Source organism: Pseudophryne corroboree, chromosome 2, assembly GCF_028390025.1.
Source record: "Pseudophryne corroboree isolate aPseCor3 chromosome 2, aPseCor3.hap2, whole genome shotgun sequence".
NCBI lineage: Eukaryota > Metazoa > Chordata > Amphibia > Anura > Myobatrachidae > Pseudophryne > Pseudophryne corroboree.
The window spans coordinates 701,908,973-701,929,398 of record NC_086445.1 but is presented as its reverse complement, the minus strand read 5'-3'; the positions used below and the strand labels follow the sequence as shown (position 1 = coordinate 701,929,398).

Sequence of the window (20,426 nt, the reverse complement as noted above, 5' to 3'; positions counted from 1 at the left end):
AGGTCGAAGGGCAGTGCCTGGAATTGGTAGTGATTGTTCAGCAGGGCAAACCTCAGGTACACCTGATGAGGTGGCCAAATCAGAATATGGAGGTAGGCGTCCTTGATATCCAAGGAAACCATCAATTCCTGTTCTTCCAGGCCCGCAATCACTGCTCGCAAGAATTTTATTTTGAACATGAACACCTTCAGGTAAGGATTCAAGGACTTTAGGTTCAAAATGGGTCTTACCGAACCGTCCGGTTTCGGAACCACAAATAGGTTGGAGTAATAACCCTTGCTTCATTGTGGTATTGGTACTGGAACAATGACATGGGACTTGACCAGCTTTAGGATGGCCTGCATATCTTCCAAAACTGGGAAGCTTGATTTGAAAAATCGTTGGGGAGGAGCACTGTCGAACTCCAGCTTGTAGCCATGCGAAACAAGATCCCTGACCCAGGTATCCTGGCAGGAAGACTCCCAGATGCGGCTGAAGTGACGCAGTCGAGATCCCACCTCGAGATCCCCTCGGGGTGGGTGGGCGCCATCATACTGAGGCCTTAGTGGAAGCAGAACTGGTGGTCTGTTCCTGAGAGCTGGTGCTTGCAGGCTCTCTTGACTTGCCTCTGGTGCCCCTAAGGCACCTCTGGCCTTAGATCAAAATCCGTGAGACTGAAAGGACTGTACAGATGGCCCTGGGTAGGAGCGTCTCGCTGGCGGGGCCCCAGAGGGGAGAAATGTGGATTTCCCAGCTGCAACTTTGGAAATCCATGTATCCAATTTAACCCCAAAGAGCCATTCCCCTGAAAAGGGGAGGGATTCCACACTGAGTTTGGATTCCACTTCCGCTATCCACTGACGCAACCACAAATCCCCGCGTGCTGACCCTGCCATGGCAGAGGTCCTAGCATTAATGTTCCCCATTTCCTTGAGGGAATCACAGAGAACGCATGTAGTGTCCTGAATGTGCTTTAGGAGGGTCACCATAGTGATCAGGGGCATAGCCCCGGAGAGGCCCTCCTGAATTTGAGTGGCCCATGAATGAATGGCATGGGTCATCCAGCAACCCGCAATGATCGGCCATTGCGAGACACCTGCTACCATGTAAAAAAGATTTCAGTGTAGCTTCTATTTCCCTATCCCCAGGATCCTTTATAGTAAAGGAACTCGGGGCAGGCATCACCACCTTTTTGGACAGTTGAGAGATTGATACATCAACCCCCGGGGATTCCTCCCAAAATTTCCTACCTTCAGGAGCAAATGGGAAAGTGCGCAAAATATTTTTGGACACTTGGCATTTTTTGTCTGGATTTTTCCAGGCCAACTTGAATAGGTCATCTAACTCTGCAGAATCAGGGAAAGTGACATTAGGCTTCTTTTGTGTAAAGAAAAACGACTGCTGTGAAGCAGCATCCTCTAAAGAGAGCTTTAACACGTCCCGTATAGCCAGAATTAGGGGTTCAATACCCTGAGCAGAATCAGTATCCCCACGAACGGGGTCCAACTCTTCCCCATCCTCCTGCATATCCTCATCTGTGTCAGATAGCAGAGCAGGCAAACCAGGCTTTTGTGGTCCTGCATGGGAGGAGGGGAGCTGTGCAACATCTGCCCTAGCAACTAAATCTGCAACAGCCTGTTGTAGTAGCTGAGTTTTTTGAACATTAGCAGTGAGCTGGGCAGGGCCGTCTTTTCGTATGGGCTCATTGGGCTCTTGCCCAAGGGCCCCAGGAGTATAAGGGCCCTAGGCTGATAGCTGAGAGTCCCCTCTTTCTAGGGGTACCAGATTTTTGAAAATCGGCCCTGGGGAACCAGAGATATCTGACCTGAAAGCAGTGGTCCCCATCCAAGCCTGTTAATTGCTCTTCCCAGCCAGATATCTGGGGTTCTGTCTGACTTAGAGTTTTTCTGAGGCTATAATCCAAAAGCTGAGACTCTCCCCTTTTGGTGGACACTGGCAACTTGTCTCTACTATGCCCAGAACCAGAGATATCAGCCTTCCAGCAGCTGGTCCCTGCTCCAGCTCCACACGCCTAATATGCAGTTTTAGATTTTCCTTGGTAAATTGCTCTGGCTCCTGAACTCTCATCCCCAAGTCCCCAGAACCTTCTGAAAGGTGGAACTCTCTAGGTTTTTATCCCATTCAAATCTAAGAAATATATTTTCAGAAACTTGAGATATCGGCAGTCAAGCAAGCTGCCCTCCCACCGGAAAATTATAAATATTAAGCCCACTCCACTATCCACCCCTCCCCTACGTATTAAACACCACCTACCACCCTGTAAGTCATGTACCATGACCGCTTCATCCAGCCCAATGCCCCCTTCTACAGTTTGCCCCATCTGTGCAGTAAAGCAGTAATTAGAGAAATTACTGCTCCAGGTCCTACATGCTGAGCAGAAGATAGAACACCCCCTACCTCCCACAGGACATCAAAGCTGCCACTGATAGCACCCCCACCCCTACCGCTGGAGAATGGGTAGGGGGCCCAGTGCATTGCTGAGCCCAGGGGCCTACACTGCTGTTAAGACGGCCCTGGAGCTGGGATGACATATCAGACATCATATTTTTCAGAGTCCCTGGCCATGCGGGCTCTGGACCCTCTCCTCCAGCCTCTTCACTGATTTGTGAAGATTGGCTGCATTGTTCACAAGAAACAGAATGAGATGATACTGGAGAGAATCTAGTGTGACATACACTGCACAGCTTGTCTTTCTTTACCCATGTTTCACAGTAAGCACAATAACATACACACAGACAGTAATATATCTGAAGCCTGCCCTTACTGTATGTGAGAGGAGACACACAGAGAGAAGGACTCCAGCACACCCCTAGCGTTACAGCCCCAGTGAGGCTGACAGCTAACTATATCACAGTAAACACTAATATGTCTGTCCTGTAAAGGACCCAGATAGCGTACAATAGCTGCTCTCCCCCTTTGCTACACCCAGTACCAGTGTTCTAGCGTGGCTTGTAAGGCAGGAAGCACTGTGTTTGCTTTCTGTGGCTGCAGTAAGCAGAGGAAGGCACAAAAATGCCGCTGGTCCCACTCTGAGGTAGCTCCGTCCCCTCCATTTGGCGCCAGAGCTAGAGTGATTATTTATACTGGCAATGTCTCCCGTTTGCTCAAAAACATAACACAAGTCCTTGTTCAAGCGATTGTTAGCCAGTCTACACAGGGGACCCTAGCGGGACTCCCGCAGGATGGTCCCATATGCCGCACCCGCATTCAGCCACACTTTGAACCAGGCGACCCCCCTAGTGGGGCCCCCCGGTTTGTACTCACCACAGACGTCACCATCATGCAGTGTTAGAGGTGTGCTGTGGTTGTGACAGCCAAGGCGCAGTGCCGCGCTGAACAACAACTCCTCAGGACGGTGGTCCTGCAGCGGGGAAGTGGCTCTGCACCTCGCAAGGCCGGTGACCATCCCCTCCCTAACTCCCACGGTGCAGGTATGCTGTTGCCCAAACAGCATACCGAAAATAACAAACATTAAAAAGAAATTGAAGAAAACTCTCTCGAGCTCAGAAATGTGCATCCTCTCCTGAGGGCAGTTTTTTCTAAACTGCCTGTGGGAGGGGGCATAGAGGGGAGGAGCCAGCACACCCAGTGATGAAATTTAAAATGTGCCGGCTCCTTTGGACCCCGTCTATACCCCATCGTACTAGATTCCCCAATATCCCTTATGGATGCTAGAGAAAATGTAGCCGATTAATAACAGCAATGCATAATAGAAAATACAAATATAACAAGAAAAAAGGAAATCAACTTCTATTAGCAGCACTCTTTCCCTTCCCCGAGAAAATTAAATTCTTCTTTAATAGAAATAACATGTTTATAACTTTATTAATAACCTTTTAAAAATAAAGAAGTTCCAATACCCATATGTGATGTAGATATCTTTATTGTCATCATATATGATGTATTATGGGGGTCATTCCGAGTTGTTCGCTCGCAAGCGGATTTTAGCAGATTTGCTCATGCTAAGCCGCCGCCTACTGGGAGTGAATCTTAGCATCTTAAAATAGCGAACGATGTAATCGCAATATTGCGATTACACACCTCGTAGCAGTTTCTGAGTAGCTCCAGACTTACTCGGCATCTGCGATCAGTTCAGTGCTTGTCGTTCCTGGTTTGACGTCACAAACACACCCAGCGTTCGCCCAGACACTCCCCCGTTTCTCCAGCCACTCCCGCGTTTTTTCCGGAAACGGTAGCGTTTTTTCCCACACGCCCATAAAACGGTCTGTTTCCGCCCAGTAACACCCATTTCCTGTCAATCACATTACGATCGCCAGAACGATGAAAAAGCCGTGAGTAAAATTCCTAACTGCATAGCAAATTTACTTGGCGCAGTCGCAGTGCGGACATTGCGCATGCGCATTAAGCGGAAAATCGCTGCGATGTGAAGATTTTTACCGAGCGAACAACTCGGAATGACCCCCTATATGTCCCCTTATTTTTGAGGGGTCATGTAGAGTGAAATATAAAATTATTAGAGACAGAAAAACGTGTGAAAAAAAATAAATTTACGTGAATAGAGATGTTTTTAAAAGAAATAATTAAAAGCTAGTATGCTGTCTTTATTCTGTAAATTGGTCTAATACCTGTGATTTAAATAAATGTTCCTTAGATAATCACTGGCTGCTTTTGCCAGTGATATTGTAGGAGGGTTACAAATGTAACAATGTTTGCATGATGTTGACACAATTCTTGTTTCAGTGATCAAAATGCAACATTTGTTGCTAGTGGATGATATACTGAGAGTGTTTGAAACCAAACTAAACTGTGGACTGTGGGGGTCATTCCGAGTTGTTCGCTCGCAAGCTGCTTTTAGCAGCTTTGCACACGCTAAGCCGCCGCCTACTGGGAGTGAATCTTAGCTTATCAAAATTGCGAACGAAAGATTAGCAGAATTGCGAATAGACACTTCTTAGCAGGTTCTGAGTAGCTCCACACTTACTCGGCATCTGCGATCAGTACAGTCAGTTTCGTTCCTGGTTTGACGTCACAAACACACCCAGCGTTCGCCCAGACACTCCTCCGTTTCTCCAGCCACTCCCGCGTTTTTCCCAGAAACGGTAGCGTTTTTTCGCACACACCCATAAAACGGCCAATTTCCGCCCAGAAACACCCACTTCCTGTCAATCACATTACGATCACCAGAACGAAGAAAAAACCTCGTAATGCCGTGAGTAAAATACCTAACTGCATAGCAAATTTACTTGGCGCAGTCGCACTGCGGACATTGCGCATGCGCATTAGCGACTAATCGCTCCGTTGCGAGAAAAAAATAACAACGAGCGAACAACTCGGAATGACCCCCAGTGTTCCTATCCTAAATTACTGGGTAGTGTTCATATTTCTGCTTTCTATATATAGGATGATACCAGCTAAATGATGCACTATTAATCTCCATTGTCAGCTTCTTCCAGCTATGTTTCTGAGAAGTAATACCTAAGAAGCAGTTCCAATTTCTTGTCACTTTAAAAGCCCTCAACACTGGAACTGCTTCTTAGGAGTCCGCCAATATCCGGATGAGCTCTCAGTAGGCAAGCCGGGGCTCTATAGCTAAGGTGAATAGGGCAGTAAATAGGGGATACTCCTGCCCAGGGCCAGATTAAGCCTTTGGGGGGCCCAGGTCACTTGACAAACGGGGGGCCCTTCCCCAGAGTTCAGCGCAGCCCCCCTCCCCCCGCACCTGCATGAGGCAGCAGTGCAGGTCCTACTTAAATGTAACACAGCAGGGTGATTACCAGTCTTTGAAATCAAAGTACTTAAATATATATTACCAAATCAGCAATAATCACAATATTCCATATCAGGGGCCGGATGTAATGATGCCGGAGTTCAGCGGCCATGCAGGATGCCGGCCGGACTCAGACTTTTTTTTTAAAGGGGCAATCACTTACAAGGCATGGTTTTGCCTTGTAAGTGATTGCCTCTTGAAAAAAAACTGTCCAGTTCAGCAGGCATCCCTCATGGCCGTCGTACTCGGGCGTCATTACATCCGGCCCCTGGCCATAGCATAAGGCTGTCAACATTTCAGTCTGAACACAGACCTTTTTCAAGACATGCACTCCATGTACCTGGCCACATTACTATTAGTAATAAAAGTAATGAGACCATCAGTGTATATATATATATATATATATATACATATACATACATATATATATATATATATATATATAAAAAGTAATGTTGAAATACTCAGTCTCTGCGCAAACAGTCCAAATGTTTCCAGAGTTGATTCCTCTCCTGCTTTTAAAACTCCTCCATGTGCAGCTACATCCAGCTCCAAGCCAAAGGAGCAGAAGGGTATTGTTGCTAAGAAATTAGGAGAGCGCACTGGTAAGTTTAAAATGTAATATCTTTATAAATAAAGTGTAGTAGCAACGTACATTTCAGTTTCAGAAGACAAATACAGCATGTATTTAAAAACCGTCAGGGCTCTGCTCTGCTCCGTCTCGCTGATAGCACTGCACCGGCTCTGGTTCCAGCAGCTGACGTCACAACGTCCACGGTGTGTAGCCACGCCCAACGCGTTTCAACCAATAGTGGTCTTCTGAAACTGAAATGTACGTTGCTACTACACTTTATTTATAAAGATATTACATTTTAAACTTACCAGTGCGCTCTCCTAATTTCTTAGCATATATATATATATATATATATATATATATATATATATGATAGGGGGGAGAAATATTTGCGCCACTTGTGTACAACACCAAATGATCTAGGATCCACGTATAGAAAATTAATGACACTCCCTAGGAATTAGCACAGGGCGTCAGCTGTCCCCCAAAGAACACAGGGATGGTAATTCCCTGAAACAACGAGTAATGCACACAGGGGGGTGGGGGATATAGCGACCGTCGGTGTCTTAAAATAGTTCAGTAAGTGTGGATCTAAAAAAGTGTATCTAAAAATGAGTAACCAGATTGAAAAAAGTGAATTAAAAAGGGGGGATGTTTATTTAGACACTAAAACAGATAATAATTAAATACAGTAGCTAAAATTTAAACAGCACTTCTTCTTAAAAAATGGGACTAAAACAACATACACAATGCTTTAAAATACCAGTTAAAATATGTTAAAAATATATAAAACAATTTTAACTTAACTTGGTATGAGGTCACTGCCAGGTAGCCCAACGCGTTTCGTCCTTAAGACTTCATCAAGGGGTAAAGGCAGAATGAGACTGGACTTCTATTTATACTAGTACTAATCACATAATGATTGTGACATCACTTCCTGTTAGTTATTCATCACATTGTAAGATGGGTTAAAAATTCTGTATATTAACAAATCTATGGTTTTCATTTAATGGTATATGTATATATATTCTCAAGGCAATGTTCAGTAGGCAGATTTGGAGTTTAAAACTTATAAAATTAGCTTGTAAAGGCGCCGGCGGTTCTTTGCCGCCCCACTTCCGGTTTTCGTCCGTCGCGTCATTTCCGCCCCACTTCCGGTGTGCGACTGCGCATGCGTCCGCGGCTGCGGGCGTAAGAGACCAAACAGCACTATGAAGCATGTTCTCTGAAAGTTCATTGCGGCGGCCATCTTTGAGTGGATTTGTTCATAGTGAATTACATTCAGCAGCCATGTTTGCGGAGACCAAGGTTAGAGACATAGGATTTATATCTCCTGTAAAGTGCATGAAAAATAGATAGAAAAACGGAGATTAGTCACTGTTGATATCAGTCTAGTAACATAGGCTTGTTACAGTGAAAGTTATATATATATGTACACATGAAAATATATAAGGATATGTAAAGCATATAAAAATATATAAATATATAAATATATAAAATATATATGTATAGATATGCAAATATATAATTAAATATATAATTAAATATAGCAAAGTGCAAACTAAAGGTAAAAGTATATAGTGTTAAGTGCTAAGTGCGAATTTAAATTATGATGCAGGTAGTGTGATATATTATACTGACATGCTCATGTAGGCTATATTATCGTTAGTTTGGTTTACAGTACCTGATCTTCCCAGATGGTCTCCCTGGTCTGGTACTGATCAGGCCCGACACTGCTTCGCTTCCAAGATCGGACGAGATTGGGCCTTTCCAGTGTGGTCTGACTGTAATGATCACTTTTTACCGTACATGTGTCAATCTCAATATATCAATACAGCTAAGAGGTGATGTTTATCAGACAAGAATAATGTGGATGGGAATGGGGTAGGGAAAAAACAAAGGGGGGGGGGGGATGGAGTGTTTGTAGTTGGAAGATCCAAAACATTTCTCTGCTTGAGAGTTTATTGGCCAGGTCGCCACCCCTTTCTCCCAGCTTCACGAGTTCAATCGCTTTAAAAGTTAGTGCCTCCGGATTTGAGTTATGTACGAGATTGAAGTGTTTGGATACTGCATGATTTTCCATTTTATTTTTTATATTGCGAACATGTTCCTGTATCCTTATTTTCAACGGTCTCTTTGTTTTACCTACATATTGTTTTCCACAGTCACATTCTAATAAATAAATTACGGATTGTGTATTGCAGTTTATGAAGTCCTTAATCTTGTATTCCTCCTTCTTTTCTGCATCCGAGAATGTTTTCCTTACTGGGTGTAGGTACCTGCAGATGTTGCATCGGCCACATTTAAAAGAACCGGTGCATCTTGGCATTTTTGATTCTTGTTCAACTTCCTTACGTAGCATACTGGGGGCCAGGATGTCTTTAAGATTTTTGGATTTCCTGAAGATGATTTCGGGGCGAGGAGGTAGTATTTCTTTGAGGACAGGGTCCATTAATAGGATTCCCCAGTTGTTATTAAGTGAGTCTCTAATGGTTTTCTCATGACGGTTGAAGGTGGTGATAAATGGAACGGATTCTTTCCTGATTTTTTTGGGTTTATATTCCAGCAGGGTTGATCTCTCCAAAGCCTTTGCTTTGAGTGCCGCTTCTTCCACGATGTTAGCTGGGTATTCTTTGTTCTTAAATCTTTCTTTATATTTCTCTATTTGGGTGTCACATTCTTCCTGGTTGCTGCAATTCCTCTTTATTCTATTAAATTGAGAGAAGGGAATGTTATTTTTCCACTTCTTCAGGTGGTTACTCTTATAATGCAGGTAGCTATTTGTATCGACCTGCTTGATGTAATTCTTCGTTTCGACTCTTCCGTCTTTTCCTGTTAAAATCACATCAAGGAATTCAATAGATTCTTTATTGAGTTTAGAAGTAAAAATGAGATTCATCTCGTTGGTGCTCAGGAATTCCAGGAATTTGTAAAAGAGTTCTTCAGTGCCATCCCAGACAATTAAAATGTCATCTATGTAACGACGATAAAAGATGATATGGTTCTTAAAATCATGGTTACCATAGATAAAATTCTTCTCCCAGCTACCCATAAAAAGATTAGCGAAACTCGGTGCAAAAATCGTACCCATTGCAGTCCCACAGCGTTGTAAATAAAATTGATCTAAAAACTTAAAATAATTGTGCTGAAGAATAAAATACATGATGTTACATAAAAAGTCTTTATGGATTGCTGTAAGCGAAGTGTCGGTTTCCATATACTCTTTGCATGCTGTTACACCTTTCTTATGGTCTATGCAGGTGTATAGTGATTGCACATCTATTGTTGCCCAGTTATAGGTGTCTTTCCATTCAAAGTCTTTCAGGGAGTTCAGCACAGCTGTGGTGTCTTTTAAGTACGAAGGTAGCTCTTTCACATAGGGTTTTAAGAAGACATCGACGTATTCTGATAGATTTGATGTAAGCGAGTCAATGCCCGCCACTATGGGTCTTCCGGGTGGATTAGTCAGGTTCTTATGGATTTTAGGCAGGAAATAAAAAATTGGGGTAGTGGGGTCTGTTTTCATTAAAAATTGGAATTCATCCTTTGTAATTATCTCATTTCGTAGACCGTGTACTAATAGTGTTCTTAATTCTCCTACGAATGCATCTTTGGGGTCGCCAGACAGTTTAGTATATGAGACATCATCCCCCAATAGTCTCAGTGCTTCATTCGTATATTTCTCACGGTCCATGATAACCAGGCCCCCCCCTTTATCAGCTTGTTTTATAACAATTCCCTTATTTTTCTGTAGTTTTTTTAGCGCCTCGCTTTCCCGGTTGGTGATGTTTTTCTCTTTAATCTTCTCCAGGTTGGTCTCACATAGGTCTTTCTTAACTAATTCATAAAAAATGCTTACATTGTTCCCCTTTGACTCCAATGGATAAAATTTTGAGGTTGGTTTTAGACCTGATTTTGACTGGTTTTCATAGTTGCTGATCACAGCATCCTCTTTCCTCAGGAAATGTCTTTTAAGTGTTAGTTTTCTGATAAACTTGTTTAGATCAATGAAGGTCTCAAATTTATTGAGACCCCCCGTGGGTGCAAACGTCAGACCTTTATTCAGTAAGGATATTTCTGGTTCCGACAGTTTATGTTCTGATAAGTTGAAAATTCCGTTATCTTTATGTTTCGTCGTTAGAATGTTCTTTTTTTGTTCTCGTTCCCTCCTACTGCCCCGTTTTCCTCTTCTTCTGTATATCTTCTTTTGAGCGGTGAAGCGTGATGAACATCTTCCTTCAGGGGGTTTCTTGTGGCTTCTTTTGGTCGTGTTCCTGTTCTTTGGGCTAAAAAAGTCTGATCACTTTTGGAGTTAAGTCTCTGTAGTGCTGTAAATCTATTCTGCATCCTTAATGTTGGGGATGGTATATTCATTTCTGAATTCCGTAGTGGTTTGCCTTTGGTTGGTATGGTTTTCCAGTAATGTCTCTTGGTTTGATTTGGTTGTTGGTTCATATTACCAAATCTGCTCCAGTTTTTAATTTTGCCTTGTTCATAGTCCATCTTATCCCTGAGAAATGTCTTCTCCTTATTTTTCGTGACCTCTTCTTCTATGTGTTCCATTTTTCTGTATAAAACCTTTTCATTAATCTTGTAATCCTCTTTATCCTTAAAGGGTTCAAGTTCACTTTCTTTGCTTTTGATGTTCTTCTCTACTTCTAAGAGAGAGTTCTTCTTTTCATCAATCAGCAGTTTCATTAGGTCAATGGAACAATTGTGTAATGTTTTATCCCATTTTTCTAAGAAGGCTGCATCCAAGTTGCCAAATGTTGGTTGTTTTAGAAGTCTAAGCCCTCTTGGAATTCTGTCAACTGAAATGTAATGCTCTAGGCCCTTTATATCCCACCATGTTTTAACTTCTTTGGTGAGGAGTCTTTCTATGCCCCAAAACAATTCATCTAAGTCACCAGGTGGAGGGTGGAAAATCATGCAGTATCCAAACACTTCAATCTCGTACATAACTCAAATCCGGAGGCACTAACTTTTAAAGCGATTGAACTCGTGAAGCTGGGAGAAAGGGGTGGCGACCTGGCCAATAAACTCTCACGCAGAGAAATGTTTTGGATCTTACAACTACAAACACTCCATCCGAAGGGATTTAACGACTATTACGAAATCGCTCCTTTCCTGTGAAAACTACACCGCTGGATTATCACGGTTGGATCCTTACCTTACACCAACCCTATCCCCCTATCTCTTCCACTCCCACCCACAATATTCCACACACCCTCACCCCCCCCCCCCCCTTTGTGTTTTCCCTACCCCATTCCCATCCACATTATTCTTGTCTGATAAACATCACCTCTTAGCTGTATTGATATATTGAGATTGACACATGTACAGTAAAAAGTGATCATTACAGTCAGACCACACTGGAAAGGCCCAATCTCGTCCGATCTTGGAAGCGAAGCAGTGTCGGGCCTGATCAGTACCAGACCAGGGAGACCATCTGGGAAGATCAGGTACTGTAAACCAAACTAACGATAATATAGCCTACATGAGCATGTCAGTATAATATATCACACTACCTGCATCATAATTTAAATTCGCACTTAGCACTTAACACTATATACTTTTACCTTTAGTTTGCACTTTGCTATATTTAATTATATATTTAATTATATATTTGCATATCTATACATATATATTTTATATATTTATATATTTATATATTTTTATATGCTTTACATATCCTTATATATTTTCATGTGTACATATATATATAACTTTCACTGTAACAAGCCTATGTTACTAGACTGATATCAACAGTGACTAATCTCCGTTTTTCTATCTATTTTTCATGCACTTTACTGGAGATATAAATCCTATGTCTCTAACCTTGGTCTCCGCAAACATGGCTGCAGAATGTAATTCACTATGAACAAATCCACTCAAAGATGGCCGCCGCAATGAACTTTCAGAGAACATGCTTCATAGTGCTGTTTGGTCTCTTACGCCCGCAGCCGCGGACGCATGCGCAGTCGCACACCGGAAGTGGGGCGGAAATGACGCGACGGACGAAAACCGGAAGTGGGGCGGCAAAGAACCGCCGGCGCCTTTACAAGCTAATTTTATAAGTTTTAAACTCCAAATCTGCCTACTGAACATTGCCTTGAGAATATATATACATATACCATTAAATGAAAACCATAGATTTGTTAATATACAGAATTTTTAACCCATCTTACAATGTGATGAATAACTAACAGGAAGTGATGTCACAATCATTATGTGATTAGTACTAGTATAAATAGAAGTCCAGTCTCATTCTGCCTTTACCCCTTGATGAAGTCTTAAGGACGAAACGCATTGGGCTACCTGGCAGTGACCTCATACCAAGTTAAGTTAAAATTGTTTTATATATTTTTAACATATTTTAACTGGTATTTTAAAGCATTGTGTATGTTGTTTTAGTCCCATTTTTTAAGAAGAAGTGCTGTTTAAATTTTAGCTACTGTATTTAATTATTATCTGTTTTAGTGTCTAAATAAACATCCCCCCTTTTTAATTCACTTTTTTTCAATCTGGTTACTCATTTTTAGATACACTTTTTTAGATCCACACTTACTGAACTATTTTAAGACACCGACGGTCGCTATATCCCCCACCCCCCTGTGTGCATTACTCGTTGTTTCAGGGAATTACCATCCCTGTGTTCTTTGGGGGACAGCTGACGCCCTGTGCTAATTCCTAGGGAGTGTCATTAATTTTCTATACGTGGATCCTAGATCATTTGGTGTTGTACACAAGTGGCGCAAATATTTCTCCCCCCTATCGTTGAAATCCTTTGGTATTAATTTTTATTTGCGGCCTGGTGCACTACAACCCATTTTTAGAATGTGGAGAAACTCAGATCGGGCAACCAAGAGACAGAACTGGTGCCAAAAGATATTTAATGAAAAACAGCAATCTAGTGAACCCCCTCCACCTGGTGACTTAGATGAATTGTTTTGGGGCATAGAAAGACTCCTCACCAAAGAAGTTAAAACATGGTGGGATATAAAGGGCCTAGAGCATTACATTTCAGTTGACAGAATTCCAAGAGGGCTTAGACTTCTAAAACAACCAACATTTGGCAACTTGGATGCAGCCTTCTTAGAAAAATGGGATAAAACATTACACAATTGTTCCATTGACCTAATGAAACTGCTGATTGATGAAAAGAAGAACTCTCTCTTAGAAGTAGAGAAGAACATCAAAAGCAAAGAAAGTGAACTTGAACCCTTTAAGGATAAAGAGGATTACAAGAATAATGAAAAGGTTTTATACAGAAAAATGGAACACATAGAAGAAGAGGTCACGAAAAATAAGGAGAAGACATTTCTCAGGGATAAGATGGACTATGAACAAAGCAAAATTAAAAACTGGAGCAGATTTGGTAATATGAACCAACAACCAAATCAAACCAAGAGACATTACTGGAAAACCATACCAACCAAAGGCAAACCACTACGGAATTCAGAAATGAATATACCATCCCCAACATTAAGGATGCAGAATAGATTTACAGCACTACAGAGACTTAACTCCAAAAGTGATCAGACTTTTTTAGCCCAAAGAACAGGAACACGACCAAAAGAAGCCACAAGAAACCCCCTGAAGGAAGATGTTCATCACGCTTCACCGCTCAAAAGAAGATATACAGAAGAAGAGGAAAACGGGGCAGTAGGAGGGAACGAGAACAAAAAAAGAACATTCTAACGACGAAACATAAAGATAACGGAATTTTCAACTTATCAGAACATAAACTGTCGGAACCAGAAATATCCTTACTGAATAAAGGTCTGACGTTTGCACCCACGGGGGGTCTCAATAAATTTGAGACCTTCATTGATCTAAACAAGTTTATCAGAAAACTAACACTTAAAAGACATTTCCTGAGGAAAGAGGATGCTGTGATCAGCAACTATGAAAACCAGTCAAAATCAGGTCTAAAACCAACCTCAAAATTTTATCCATTGGAGTCAAAGGGGAACAATGTAAGCATTTTTTATGAATTAGTTAAGAAAGACCTATGTGAGACTAACCTGGAGAAGATTAAAGAGAAAAACATCACCAACCGGGAAAGCGAGGCGCTAAAAAAACTACAGAAAAATAAGGGAATTGTTATAAAACAAGCTGATAAAGAGGGGGGCCTGGTTATCATGGACCGTGAGAAATATACGAATGAAGCACTGAGACTATTGGGGGATGATGTCTCATATACTAAACTGTCTGGCGACCCCAAAGATGCATTCGTAGGAGAATTAAGAACACTATTAGTACACGGTCTACGAAATGAGATAATTACAAAGGATGAATTCCAATTTTTAATGAAAACAGACCCCACTACCCCAATTTTTTATTTCCTGCCTAAAATCCATAAGAACCTGACTAATCCACCCGGAAGACCCATAGTGGCGGGCATTGACTCGCTTACATCAAATCTATCAGAATACGTCGATGTCTTCTTAAAACCCTATGTGAAAGAGCTACCTTCGTACTTAAAAGACACCACAGCTGTGCTGAACTCCCTGAAAGACTTTGAATGGAAAGACACCTATAACTGGGCAACAATAGATGTGCAATCACTATACACCTGCATAGACCATAAGAAAGGTGTAACAGCATGCAAAGAGTATATGGAAACCGACACTTCGCTTACAGCAATCCATAAAGACTTTTTATGTAACATCATGTATTTTATTCTTCAGCACAATTATTTTAAGTTTTTAGATCAATTTTATTTACAACGCTGTGGGACTGCAATGGGTACGATTTTTGCACCGAGTTTCGCTAATCTTTTTATGGGTAGCTGGGAGAAGAATTTTATCTATGGTAACCATGATTTTAAGAACCATATCATCTTTTATCGTCGTTACATAGACGACATTTTAATTGTCTGGGATGGCACTGAAGAACTCTTTTACAAATTCCTGGAATTCCTGAGCACCAACGAGATGAATCTCATTTTTACTTCTAAACTCAATAAAGAATCTATTGAATTCCTTGATGTGATTTTAACAGGAAAAGACGGAAGAGTCGAAACGAAGAATTACATCAAGCAGGTCGATACAAATAGCTACCTGCATTATAAGAGTAACCACCTGAAGAAGTGGAAAAATAACATTCCCTTCTCTCAATTTAATAGAATAAAGAGGAATTGCAGCAACCAGGAAGAATGTGACACCCAAATAGAGAAATATAAAGAAAGATTTAAGAACAAAGAATACCCAGCTAACATCGTGGAAGAAGCGGCACTCAAAGCAAAGGCTTTGGAGAGATCAACCCTGCTGGAATATAAACCCCAAAAAATCAGGAAAGAATCCGTTCCATTTATCACCACCTTCAACCGTCATGAGAAAACCATTAGAGACTCACTTAATAACAACTGGGGAATCCTATTAATGGACCCTGTCCTCAAAGAAATACTACCTCCTCGCCCCGAAATCATCTTCAGGAAATCCAAAAATCTTAAAGACATCCTGGCCCCCAGTATGCTACGTAAGGAAGTTGAACAAGAATCAAAAATGCCAAGATGCACCGGTTCTTTTAAATGTGGCCGATGCAACATCTGCAGGTACCTACACCCAGTAAGGAAAACATTCTCGGATGCAGAAAAGAAGGAGGAATACAAGATTAAGGACTTCATAAACTGCAATACACAATCCGTAATTTATTTATTAGAATGTGACTGTGGAAAACAATATGTAGGTAAAACAAAGAGACCGTTGAAAATAAGGATACAGGAACATGTTCGCAATATAAAAAATAAAATGGAAAATCATGCAGTATCCAAACACTTCAATCTCGTACATAACTCAAATCCGGAGGCACTAACTTTTAAAGCGATTGAACTCGTGAAGCTGGGAGAAAGGGGTGGCGACCTGGCCAATAAACTCTCACGCAGAGAAATGTTTTGGATCTTCCAACTACAAACACTCCATCCGAAGGGATTTAACTACTATTACGAAATCGCTCCTTTCCTGTGAAAACTACACCGCTGGATTATCACGGTTGGATCCTTACCTTACACCAACCCTATCCCCCTATCTCTTCCACTCCCACCCACAATATTCCACACCCCCTCTCCCCCCCCCCCTTTGTTTTTTCCCTACCCCATTCCCATCCACATTATTCTTGTCTGATAAACATCACCTCTTAGCTGTATTGATATATTGAGATTGACACATGTACGGTAAAAAGTGATCATTACAGTCAGACCACACTGGAAAGGCCCAATCTCGTCCGATCTTGGAAGCGAAGCAGTGTCGGGCCTGATCAGTACCAGACCAGGGAGACCATCTGGGAAGATCAGGTACTGTAAACCAAACTAACGATAATATAGCCTACATGAGCATGTCAGTATAATATATCACACTACCTGCATCATAATTTAAATTCGCACTTAGCACTTAACACTATATACTTTTACCTTTAGTTTGCACTTTGCTATATTTAATTATATATTTAATTATATATTTGCATATCTATACATATATATTTTATATATTTATATATTTATATATTTTTATATGCTTTACATATCCTTATATATTTTCATGTGTACATATATATATATAACTTTCACTGTAACAAGCCTATGTTACTAGACTGATATCAACAGTGACTAATCTCCGTTTTTCTATCTATTTTTCATGCACTTTACTGGAGATATAAATCCTATGTCTCTAACCTTGGTCTCCGCAAACATGGCTGCTGAATGTAATTCACTATGAACAAATCCACTCAAAGATGGCCGCCGCAATGAACTTTCAGAGAACATGCTTCATAGTGCTGTTTGGTCTCTTACGCCCGCAGCCGCGGACGCATGCGCAGTCGCACACCGGAAGTGGGGCGGAAATGACGCGACGGACGAAAACCGGAAGTGGGGCGGCAAAGAACCGCCGGCGCCTTTACAAGCTAATTTTATAAGTTTTAAACTCCAAATCTGCCTACTGAACATTGCCTTGAGAATATATATACATATACCATTAAATGAAAACCATAGATTTGTTAATATACAGAATTTTTAACCCATCTTACAATGTGATGAATAACTAACAGGAAGTGATGTCACAATCATTATGTGATTAGTACTAGTATAAATAGAAGTCCAGTCTCATTCTGCCTTTACCCCTTGATGAAGTCTTAAGGACGAAACGCGTTGGGCTACCTGGCAGTGACCTCATACCAAGTTAAGTTAAAATTGTTTTATATATTTTTAACATATTTTAACTGGTATTTTAAAGCATTGTGTATGTTGTTTTAGTCCCATTTTTTAAGAAGAAGTGCTGTTTAAATTTTAGCTACTGTATTTAATTATTATCTGTTTTAGTGTCTAAATAAACATCCCCCCTTTTTAATTCACTTTTTTTCAATCTGGTTACTCATTTTTAGATACACTTTTTAGATCCACACTTACTGAACTATTTTAAGACACCGACGGTCGCTATATCCCCCACCCCCCTGTGTGTATATATATATATATATATATATATATATATATATATATGTATGTATATACACTGCTCAAAAAAATAAAGGGAACACTAAAATAACACATCCTAGATCTGAATGAATGAAATATTCTTATTAAATACTTTGTTCTTTACATAGTTGAATGTGCTGACAACAAAATCACACAAAAATTATCAATGGAAATCAAATTTATTAACCCATGGAGGTCTGGATTTGGAGTCACCCCCAAAATTAAAGTGGAAAAATACACTACAGGCTGATCCAACTTTGATGTAATGTCCTTAAAACAAGTCAAAATGAGGTTCAGTAGTGTGTGTGGCCTCCACGTGCCTGTATGACCTCCTTACAACCCACACAAGTGGCTCAGGTAGTGCAGCTCATCCAGGATGGCACATCAATGTCAGCTGTGGCAAGAAGGTTTGCTGTGTCTGTCAGCGTAGTGTCCAGAGCATGGAGGCGCTACCAGGAGACAGGCCAGTACATCAGGAGATGTGGAAGAGGCCGTAGGAGGGCAACAACCCAGCAGCAGGACCGCTACCTCCGCCTTTGTGCAGGGAGGAACAGGAGGAGCCCTGCCAGAGCCCTGCAAAATGACCTCCAGCAAGCCCCAAATGTGCATGTGTCTACTCAAACGATCAGAAACAGACTCCATGAGGGTGGTATGAGGGCCCGACGTCCACAGGTGGGGGTTGTGCTTGCAGCCCAACACCGTGCAGGACGTTTGGCATTTGCCAGAGAACACCAAGATTGGCAAATTCGCCACTGGCGCCCTGTGCTCTTCACATATGAAAGCAGGTTCTCACTGAGCACATGTGACAGACGTGACAGAGTCTGGAGATGCCAAGGAGAATGTTCTGCTGCCTGCAACATCCTCCAGAATGACCGGTTTGGCAGTGGGTCAGTAATGGTGTGGGGTGGCATTTCTTTGGGGGGCTGCACAGCCCTCCATGTGCTCGCCAGAGGTAGCCTGACTGCCATTAGGTACTGAGATGAAATCCTCAGAACCCTTGTGAGACCATATGCTGGTGCAGTTGGCCCTGGGTTCCCCCTAATGCAAGACAATGCTAGACCTCATGTGGCTGGAGTGTGTCAGCAGTTCCTGCAAGAAGAAGGCATTGATGCTATGGACTGGCCCGCCCGTTCCCCATGCCTGAATCCAATTGAGCACATCTGGGACATCATGTCTCGCTCCATCCACCAACGCCACGTTGCACCACAGACTGTCCAGGAGTTGGCAGATGCTTTAGTCCAGGTCTGGGAGGAGATCCCTCAGGAGACCATCCGCCACCTCATCAGGAGCATGCCCAGGCATTGTAGGGAGGTCATACAGGCACATGGAGGCCACACACACTACTGAGCCTCATTTTGACTTGTTTTAAGGACATTACATCAAAGTTGGATCAGCCTGTAGTGTATTTTTCCACTTTCATTTTGAGGGTGACTCCAAATCCAGACCTCATGGGTTAATAAATTTGATTTCCATTGATAATGTTTGTGTGATTTTGTTGTCAGCACATTCAACTATGTAAAGAACAAAGTATTTAATACGAATATTTCATTCATTCACATCTAGGATGTGCTATTTTAGTGTTCCCTTTATTTTTTTGAGCAGTGTATACACACACACACACACACACACACACACACACACATGTCCTTGTGGCGGTATTCTTGTTTCCTGATGACTGGTAATAAATATGAAAAATGCAGCTGTACAATATGGGCTGATTGTCTGTTGTTTACGTGTGGAAAGTCAGTGTGGTGCAAGGACATTTGCTACTACTGATTAAGCGTGCACCACGGCTGTTGCATTTATCTGAGAGATTGTGTTGGCTACTGTACCTGGAATATATATATATATATAAATGTAGAAAGAATCGGCGGCACTCCAGGACTTAAAGTTTCAAAAAGTGGTGTATTAAGACATCACAAATACAGCAATATTGCTGTATTTATGATGTCTTAATACACCACTTTTTGAAACTTTAAGTCCTGGAGTGCCGCCGATTCTTTCTACGTTTATTCCTGCTCCATCACGGAGGGCACCTGGGCCCAATATTGGATGCTCCTAGGGAGTGCCGGGCTGTTCCAAATTGCATATATATATATATATATATATATATATATAGAGAGAGAGAGAGAGAGAGATGTGTGTATATATATATATATATATATATATATATTTGTATACCTAATAGATATAGATACACATACACACATATCTATAGTGTATATCTAATTGCCTATACATATCTATAGCTATTTATGTAGATAGACAGATAGGCAGACAGAAAATAGATAGATAGACAGACAGACAGACAGACAGACAGACAGACAGACAGTCACAGGCATATAGATAGATAGATTAGATAGAGAAAGAGAGAGATACAGTATAGAGAGATAGAGGATAGTGAAAGCACTGAATGCAAGCCTGTGGAATGTGGATCATCTCCCGGAAGAGCAGGGTCGGATTTTCCTGATGCAGAGTCCAGGCCCATACTGAAGACCTGCTGAAGGAAGTGCTTCCTCTGGGTCCTAACGACTGTAGTGTTCTCAGCTTCTTTGGTGCTGCAGGCAGGATACGAGCAGAATCGTCCCTGCAACGGCTGCGCTGCAGGTACCGAGCATCTGAGGACAGGAGGCCCCGTAGACACAGGGGCCCGG

General features: G+C 41.7%; 1 protein-coding gene and 3 pseudogenes across 1 annotated transcript in view; 2 read left to right on the top strand and 2 right to left on the bottom strand.

Annotated features, from left to right (window-relative positions):
* LOC135051111 (sushi, von Willebrand factor type A, EGF and pentraxin domain-containing protein 1-like) overlaps window positions 1-20,426 on the bottom strand; it is a 104,441-nt gene that overhangs the window by 37,364 nt on the left and 46,651 nt on the right. The window lies entirely within an intron of this gene.
* LOC135051748 (5S ribosomal RNA) lies at window positions 7,975-8,094 on the bottom strand (annotated as a pseudogene).
* LOC135051747 (5S ribosomal RNA) lies at window positions 11,657-11,776 on the top strand (annotated as a pseudogene).
* On the top strand, window positions 16,492-16,611 carry LOC135051746 (5S ribosomal RNA; annotated as a pseudogene).